The sequence below is a fragment of the Myotis davidii genome, unplaced genomic scaffold, assembly GCF_000327345.1.
Source record: "Myotis davidii unplaced genomic scaffold, ASM32734v1 scaffold430, whole genome shotgun sequence".
Taxonomy (NCBI): domain Eukaryota; kingdom Metazoa; phylum Chordata; class Mammalia; order Chiroptera; family Vespertilionidae; genus Myotis; species Myotis davidii.
Genome location: NW_006285247.1, coordinates 903,635 through 911,265, shown reverse-complemented (window position 1 = coordinate 911,265; position 7,631 = coordinate 903,635). Strand labels below are relative to the sequence as shown.

General features: G+C 45.2%; 1 pseudogene; it reads right to left on the bottom strand.

Moving 5' to 3' along the window:
- Nucleotides 1-5,534: 5,534 nt before the first annotated feature.
- Nucleotides 5,535-6,080, bottom strand: LOC102769850 (annotated as a pseudogene).
- Nucleotides 6,081-7,631: the final 1,551 nt, after the last annotated feature.

Sequence of the window (7,631 nt, the reverse complement as noted above, 5' to 3'; positions counted from 1 at the left end):
GAGAGATGGGCGGGGGGCGGGGGGGCAGATTTTGGGAATGTTGCCAAAGAGCAACACAGAGCTTCATATTTACGTTTTCAAAGCCAGCAGTGTCATCTCAGACAACTTCCTTCCTTTGTTGGCACAATTTTCAGAAAAACAGATCACAGCGTTATTCCATACAGTAAACGGCACCCTCCACCCCTTTAACATTATGGACAACAAGGCAGAGCATGTAAGGCAGATCCAAATGGAAAACGTTGGCTCCAGGGCACCCTGTTGTGAAATCTTCAAGCGTTGGGTTACTGACAAGGGGAAAATTAAGAAACATCAAAAAGGGAAAGAAAAAAGATTCCAAATGGAGAAAGACGAAAGAGGGAGAAGTTCAAAAGGCAGCAGGCCACAATGTGCTGTGTATGCCCAAGACTCAGTTCTCTTAAATGCTAGCAACACTGGTCAATAACAGCAACTATGTGCCATGTGCAAGGCATGGGTTGATTAGATTTTATATTTATCTGGGCTTCTCAACAACCTTGTCAAGTAGGTATTATTTCCCTCATTTTACAGATAAGGAAACTAAGGTCCTGAGACATAAGGAGTTGCCCACAGTCACAAGTTCTATAAGCAGCAAAGCTGGAATATGTAGCTTGATATTCTGGGTGTTGACAAACCTCCATAGTCTATACTGCTCCCACTCCTTGCTGATTGTCTGTGGCCTGGAGACCCTGCCCTGTGGCCACAGCAATTGGATAAGGCCTGAGCATCTGATAAAAAGACAGCTAATCCTTGGGATGGCCAGCAGCCTATGTTGTGTGACCAGGCTCAAAAATGTGACCTGGGCCCATTTGACATGTCTCTTACGATTTTAGAAGCTGGAAAAAACACAGCCAGTTCCCTCTGGAAGCTGAGCTAAAGGTTAAGGAAGTGGACTAAATACAGGGGCAGCCATTTTGGACCACGTGCAGACTACAGTGAAGACTGTGGGCAGCAGAGAGGAAAAAACAGCAGATACACAGAGGGAAGCAGGGATGTCAGAGAGAGTAAGTATAAAATCAGAGAGAAACATCAAGAGACAGAGAGTGAGAAAGAGATCAGGGCGATCAGGGGCAGGAACACAGAACCAAAGAGAATGGAGCCTGGAGTTGTTACTGGTTCTTGAATGTCAGGTTCTTTCATTATTATTATTATTTATTTATTTCAGAGAAGAAGAGAGAGGGAGAGATAGAAACATCAATGCTGAGAGAGAATCATTGATCAGCTGCCCCCTGCACTCTCCCTCCTGGGGATCCAGCCTGCAATCTAGAATGTGGCCTGATCTGGAATTGAAATGTGACCTCCTAGTTGAGTCACACCGGCAGGATGAATGCCAGGTTCTTGAGTCTTAATGTCATAGAAATGAGCCCTGAACTCAGTATAAGATCAAGCCGATAGAGCTTATTGAAAGAGCTTATACACTGGGGAGTCGACCAGAAAAGAGAAGTTGAGCTCCCAAAGGGCTCTGTGGATGGCTTAAGTAGGGGCCTTGGGGAGGGTGCAGGGCTTGGGAATAGGGATGAGGTCAGTTTTCTTGTGATTGTCATCTGGTGTTTTCCTAGTCACAGATGTTTTTCATGGTCAGTGGACCCCTCAGATACTTGCACAAATATTCTAGTTACCATTTAATTGACAAAACAACTATTTTGCAGAACATGATGTTAAGAAAGGATGTTAGCATCATACATTCTTTCCTTTAAGGATGTGATTAGATTAATTTCAATTATGAAATTTTATTGAAAGCAAGGAGTCTGGCCTTTAAGATGAAGTTCTTTCAGCCAAGATGGAGTCAGGGTTACCCCTATACTGTCTCAGAGCTAGCCCCTTTGGGTCCTGACAGAGTCCTGATTTTAGGCGCAAGGAGTCCTGGCTGCATATGGCCTACCTATCCTTGGGCCCCTGTGAGGTCTTTGAATCCCACAACAATCCTTTCCTTCTGAGCTTGAGTGAATGGGCCCATTGCAGCCAAAAAAGTTCTGACTTCAATAGCCTGATGCCAAAGCCAGTCTTACTACACCTGACTACATGCCCCTCCCCCTCATCTCAACATGGATGGCAGCATCATGTGTTCAAGGACAGCTGAGAAGCCAAAGTTCCTTGACTCTGTTGCTTTGGTTAACCTCCCACTACCACCATCCTTGAGTCAAGATTGGGTCCTGTCCTGGCTGGCGTTACTGAGTGGTTAAGAACGTTGGTCCGCCCATTGAAGTGTCTTGGGTTTGATTCCCAGTCAAGGGCATGTACTTGGGTTGCAGGTTCAATCTCAGGCCCCAACAGGGGTGCATGAGGGAGGCAATCAATCAATGTATCTCTTTCACATTGATGTTTCTCTCTTCCTCTTTCTCTCTTTCTCTCTCCCTCTCCCACCTTCTGTTCTACTCTCTTTAAAAATCAATGGAAAAAGTACACTTGGGTGAAGATTAACCAACCAACCAACCAAACAAACAAACAAACAAACAAACAAACAAAGATTGGGTCCCTGCCTTCAGTCCATTTCCTACCAGCTACCTTTTCCTCCTAGGCCTATTCCAGGCCTCCTGCCACCATGGTTGTGGCAGTTATCTCCTCAGGTCACTGTTCTGGAGCTCAAGGGATACCAAGGAACAGGAAGTCAGCCCTGAACATTGTCTCTTCTCTCATTCCTGTACATCTTCTCTACCTCCAATACTCAGATGTGGGTTTTTTCAAGTCTAGGGATTAATCTGGACATACAGTTAGAAAAAAAAAATGGAGGCAGTATAGTCAAGAGACTAAGACGTGAACAAAAGATTCTGGCTTTTGTCTAACTTTTCTTTCTGCTTGTGTCATCTTGGGCAAGTTGGTTGACATTTCTGAGTCTTGGATCTCTTATCTATATGACAGGGAGGGCGGATGATGTGAGCCGAGTCTCTTACCATTTCTGACTTTCTAAGCTCCAGATGTAAATGTCATTCCCTTTGGTTGGCATTTAGAGAAGGGAACCGTGGATTCTTTCTGAAATTTGTGGTTTATCATCACACCTGTTCCAGCTGCAAGTATCAACAAGAAGCACCTATAGCAATGATGACCAGATTGTGGAAATTAGGAGGGAAGAGATGGAAACATACTAACTGAAGTTTCAAGAAAAAGGAAGGGGGATCTCACGTCTAAGATAAAACATCACACCAGGAACTTGTGGGCAACTCTGTGAACGGCAGAGGTACAAGGGCATGCGCACTGCTGAATTAGCACATTTCTAACTCATCTATCACAGTAGGCTGGGCTTGCAGGCTTTATTTAGGTAAAACTCCCCATTGAGCTTCAACTCCCAGGGCCCAGTCTGACTCAGAGTTTCAGAATCTTGGCATGCAGAGCGATGAGTCATGGTGATGAAATTTCAAGAGAAAAAAACATTCTTAAAATTAGCTTTGAGACAGCAACTGGTTTTGCTTTTGCTCTGCAAGTGCCTTTTCCAGGTTATTTTAGTTGGTGTCCGCTGGTAAGGGGACCTGGAACAGTTGGGTGAATTCTATCTCTCATTTGCCTGCCCTCAGCCCCTCAGACTCCCATCACTTCAGGGCCTCTCTGTGCTTGTTCCTTTCCAAGAAGCAAGCAAAGGACTGGGGCATTGACCTCAGGCCTGGTCTGACCTTCGTTCTTCCGCCTGTGATCTTGTTGTGGTTCCAAGTAGGGATGGGGTTCTCAGAGCCCAAGGCGAGGGCTGGGCTGGCTTGGGCTCACCACCCCTGTGCTAGAAGTTCCATGACGGAACAAAGATGAAGTGTGAGGGTCTCCTCTTATCCATCCTCACAATTCCTCTGCCTCTGCACAGGCCCACTTTGTGCCTTTTGACCAAGTCTCCTTCCAGGGCAGGAAATCAAAGCTGACACTAAATTTGCAGTCAGAACATTTCCACAAAGAATGAGATGTGGATGAACAATTTCTCCACTGTTCCCTGTACAACAGTGGGTTCTGTTGAAATTGGGCAGGCATGGCTCAGCTCCCATTTTTTTATTTAGCCTGATGAGAGCTTGTTCTCTTCCATGTCTCCTTCCCTTCTTAGGGATGTGCTGTTTCATGGGTATAACTGGGATTCCCCTGAACAAACCCAAGTGGGCAAGGAGCTACTCAGGTCTTCAGGGAGCATAATTGGAGCTACAAGTAGAATCTATGGGCACAGCCCAGCTGGTGAAATTTGAGATCCAAAAAGTTATAAATACAGGATGGGACAAAAAGTAGGTTTACAGTTGTTCATATGGAAAATAATGCAATAGTTAATATGTAATAATACAAGAAAAAATTCTGAGCTTCATGTACTCACAGCCTTAAACCTACTTTTGCCCCACCCTGCAAATGTCTTCCTTTTGCCAAGTTCTTTTTATCAACATGCATACATTCATTTAACAAGAATTGACTGCATACCAACCGCATGCCATCACTGTGCTAGTTTCAGAGAATATTACCATGAATAAGATACAGTTCCTGCCCATAAGGAAATCATCTTTTAATGTGAGGAATACTGGTAAGCAATCAGTTGTAATACAAGGTGGCATACTATCATAGAGGCTGACACAAAATGTTGAGATGCAGAAAGAAGGAATGGAAAAGTCGGTATATGGTCAGGCTCCAAGAGAAAAGTAAAGATGTTTATTAGTAAAGATGTTTGAAAATAAACAAATGAAAAATAGGCAACACCTTTTCTGATTTATGTAACTAGCATGTTGAGTAAGTATGACTCATGGCATAATAGAAATGCGACTTTATTGTTGACTTCTCCTATCCTAATTCCTCTCTCTCTCTCTCTCTCTCTCTCTCTCTCTCTCTCTCTCTCTCTCCCCTTGCTGTTTCAGGTCAAAGCCATGGCTGGAAGGAGGAGTAAGAGGATAGGATAGCTTTGGCCTGAGCCTGGCCTTTGGCCAAAGAAAGCACCCCTTGATGGACCAAGGCAAGACACTTCTCATGGGGTCAAATCCTGGGATTTCCCAAGGTTCCCTTCTGGGACCTGCAGTTCCCTTGACACTCATAGACATGACTCCATTTCTGCTGCGACTTGAGGCTTGGAGGGAGGAGGAGGCAGCACATCTTGTCTTCCTGCCAAAATCCCTTCACTCCTCCTGCAGGCACTTTTGGACAAAGTCTATGATGACCCAACCACATGATGGTCCTCTTTCTGGTGTGGCTCGCATGTTGTGCACAGGAAACAATTGCATTCCTTCCCTAAAAACTCTGGGAGCACAATCCAAATCCACCCAGCACTCTCTCCTGGTTCCAGCACCTAGATAGCACATCACTCTCTCAGGCATGGCTAGGACACCAGGTCTCTGTGTCTCCCTCCTACGGGGACCATCTTTCAATGTTCTCCTGCAGCACCTCTAGCCTCCCCTGAAGACAGAGAGAAGTAGCAGCTCTCTCCAAGGGAACCTCTTCTCTGTCCTCTCCCTGATGTGCCTCTCTGACCTTTTTCCCTATTCTTGGTCTGGATGAGGGCCAAGACCGAAGGCACATGAATCTTTTCCCTTGAAAACCTGCATCTTGGGGTGTGCTTCCAGACTCATTTTTTAATCTTATATTTTCTTTTCAGCATCCAAAATCTTTTTAATGATAAAGTAGGACGTAGGGTTAGTTCTTGTAGTTGCGGCTGGCACGTTGGCCTCTCTGCACTCAAACCTCTGGCTTTTGGAGCATAGGTAGGGTTTGGTGTGGCTGTGAGGGGTTCCTGGGGCCTTGCTGAAGTGCTTTTCACCGCTTGGCCCTTTGGAGTTCAGGGCCAGCTGGCTGAAGGTGAGGATCTTGCCCCCGGTACAGCTGCTCACATGAAGTGCACACACCTTCAGTTGGGCACCTCCTGCATACACGTCATCAGGTATAGATCCTACAACCACAGCAGTTTTGCCCTCCCGGCCAGGCAGCTTCATCTTCCAGATCATGCAGGCAGCTGCTTGGTGCAAGTCATGAAAAACCTCTTCAGCATCACTTGGTTGATGGTAGAGTTGGTACGTCTGACAAGAAACCTGTACAGCTTGACCAGCAGCCTTAGGTAGAAGTCCTGGCTCTTGGGGTTCTTGTGCCCCACCTTTCTGGTCCTTGTTGTGGTGGAAGTCCATGAGCATGGTGACTCCTCCTGCTCCAGGTCAGCAAGTTCATTTTTGAATCTTGATGTTTATTATATTGGGATCTCAGGTGACCTGAGTGGCAAGAGAAATTTCATTCCAAGATCTCATTATGTCGTAACAGCCTGTTCTGGGAATGGCATCTTCCAGGAGGCTCAACTGAGCTATGTCCTGGTTGAAAAAAGAGGCAGAGGACCACTTGAGGACTCATTATTCCCAAGATCTAGTGTATGTTCCTCATCAGCTAAACTTTTGAGCCCAGCACATCACTAACCTTATGCCACCTCCATGGAAATCTGTTCCCGGGATCTGAACAGTCAAATTCCGAGCCTTGTGTAAGACATGAAAACTGAGTCACACAGTGGTGACTCACCAGTGAGAGGCCACACAATGAGTCAGGCCTGGGACAAGCTGAATTCTCTAGACTGCTTCTAGAGAACCACCCTTACAGGGGAGAAGGCGCCAGGGCAAATGGGTGGGAATGCAGGTCAAGACGCCACACTCAGCATCTGAGAATGATGATGTATGTTGGCTTTTTGCACAGCTCATCTATTACAAAAAACTTTGGGTTTTTTTGCAATTGATGCTAATGTTGTTTTATAATTCCCAGTCCAACTTACTGATAATAAATCCATCAATCACCGCAGGCCTGCTGCCTGCCCTCGGTGACTCACCCCGGTCATTTCATTATCCTCTAGCAACGGCTTGCACTTCAGTGTTTATGAAACCCTGGATGCAGGACTGTCAGGGGAGGTGGTGTGATATAGAGCAATGGCTAAGAACACAGGCTTGCTTATACACAAACCTGGGTTTGAAACCTGACATCACATTTGATGGCATCTTGGACAAGTCACTTGCTTAGTTTTTTCCATCATTAAAACAGAAAATTTGATGGCATCTTGGACAAGTCACTTGCTTAGCTTTTTCCATCATTAAAACAGAAATAATGGTGCGCTTGAAGAGTTGCATGGAGGAGTAAATGAGATGCCATTTATAAATGGCCCAGTATGTAGTACATGCTCTGTGATTGGAATAACATTATAATATTACTTATTGAGAATTTGTGTTTCCATTGATGATTGCTTTCCCTCACAATTTTGTTATTTGATTACAAATCACTTGGGGACAGAAAAAAAATTTGTGCCAGTATACAAAAAAAATCAAACACCAGAAAAACTCTAAACCACTCACAGCACACACACTCCTCAGAGAGGGCCCACAATTGGTCCATTTTCTATCAGCAGGTCCTGGCAAAAAGTGTTTGGAGAGCAGTTACAAATAAATAAAAGGCCGAATAATGTGTATGTTCACATTATGAATTGTTGATTTGTGTCATGCATATTTGGACGTGTTCATTCATCAGGGAAGAGTCTGTGTGTACAGCTCTGCACCAGACATCGTCTGAGACGCAACTTGGCTGCCCACACACAAAACAACAGAAAAGCAAGCACACCCTCCAGTGCAGAGGGATCCAAGGCCATAAAGTGACCAGTGAGGTTAGGATGGTCCTGAAAAAATGTTTCTGCAGCAGAACCAGGAAGTGGGATTTGA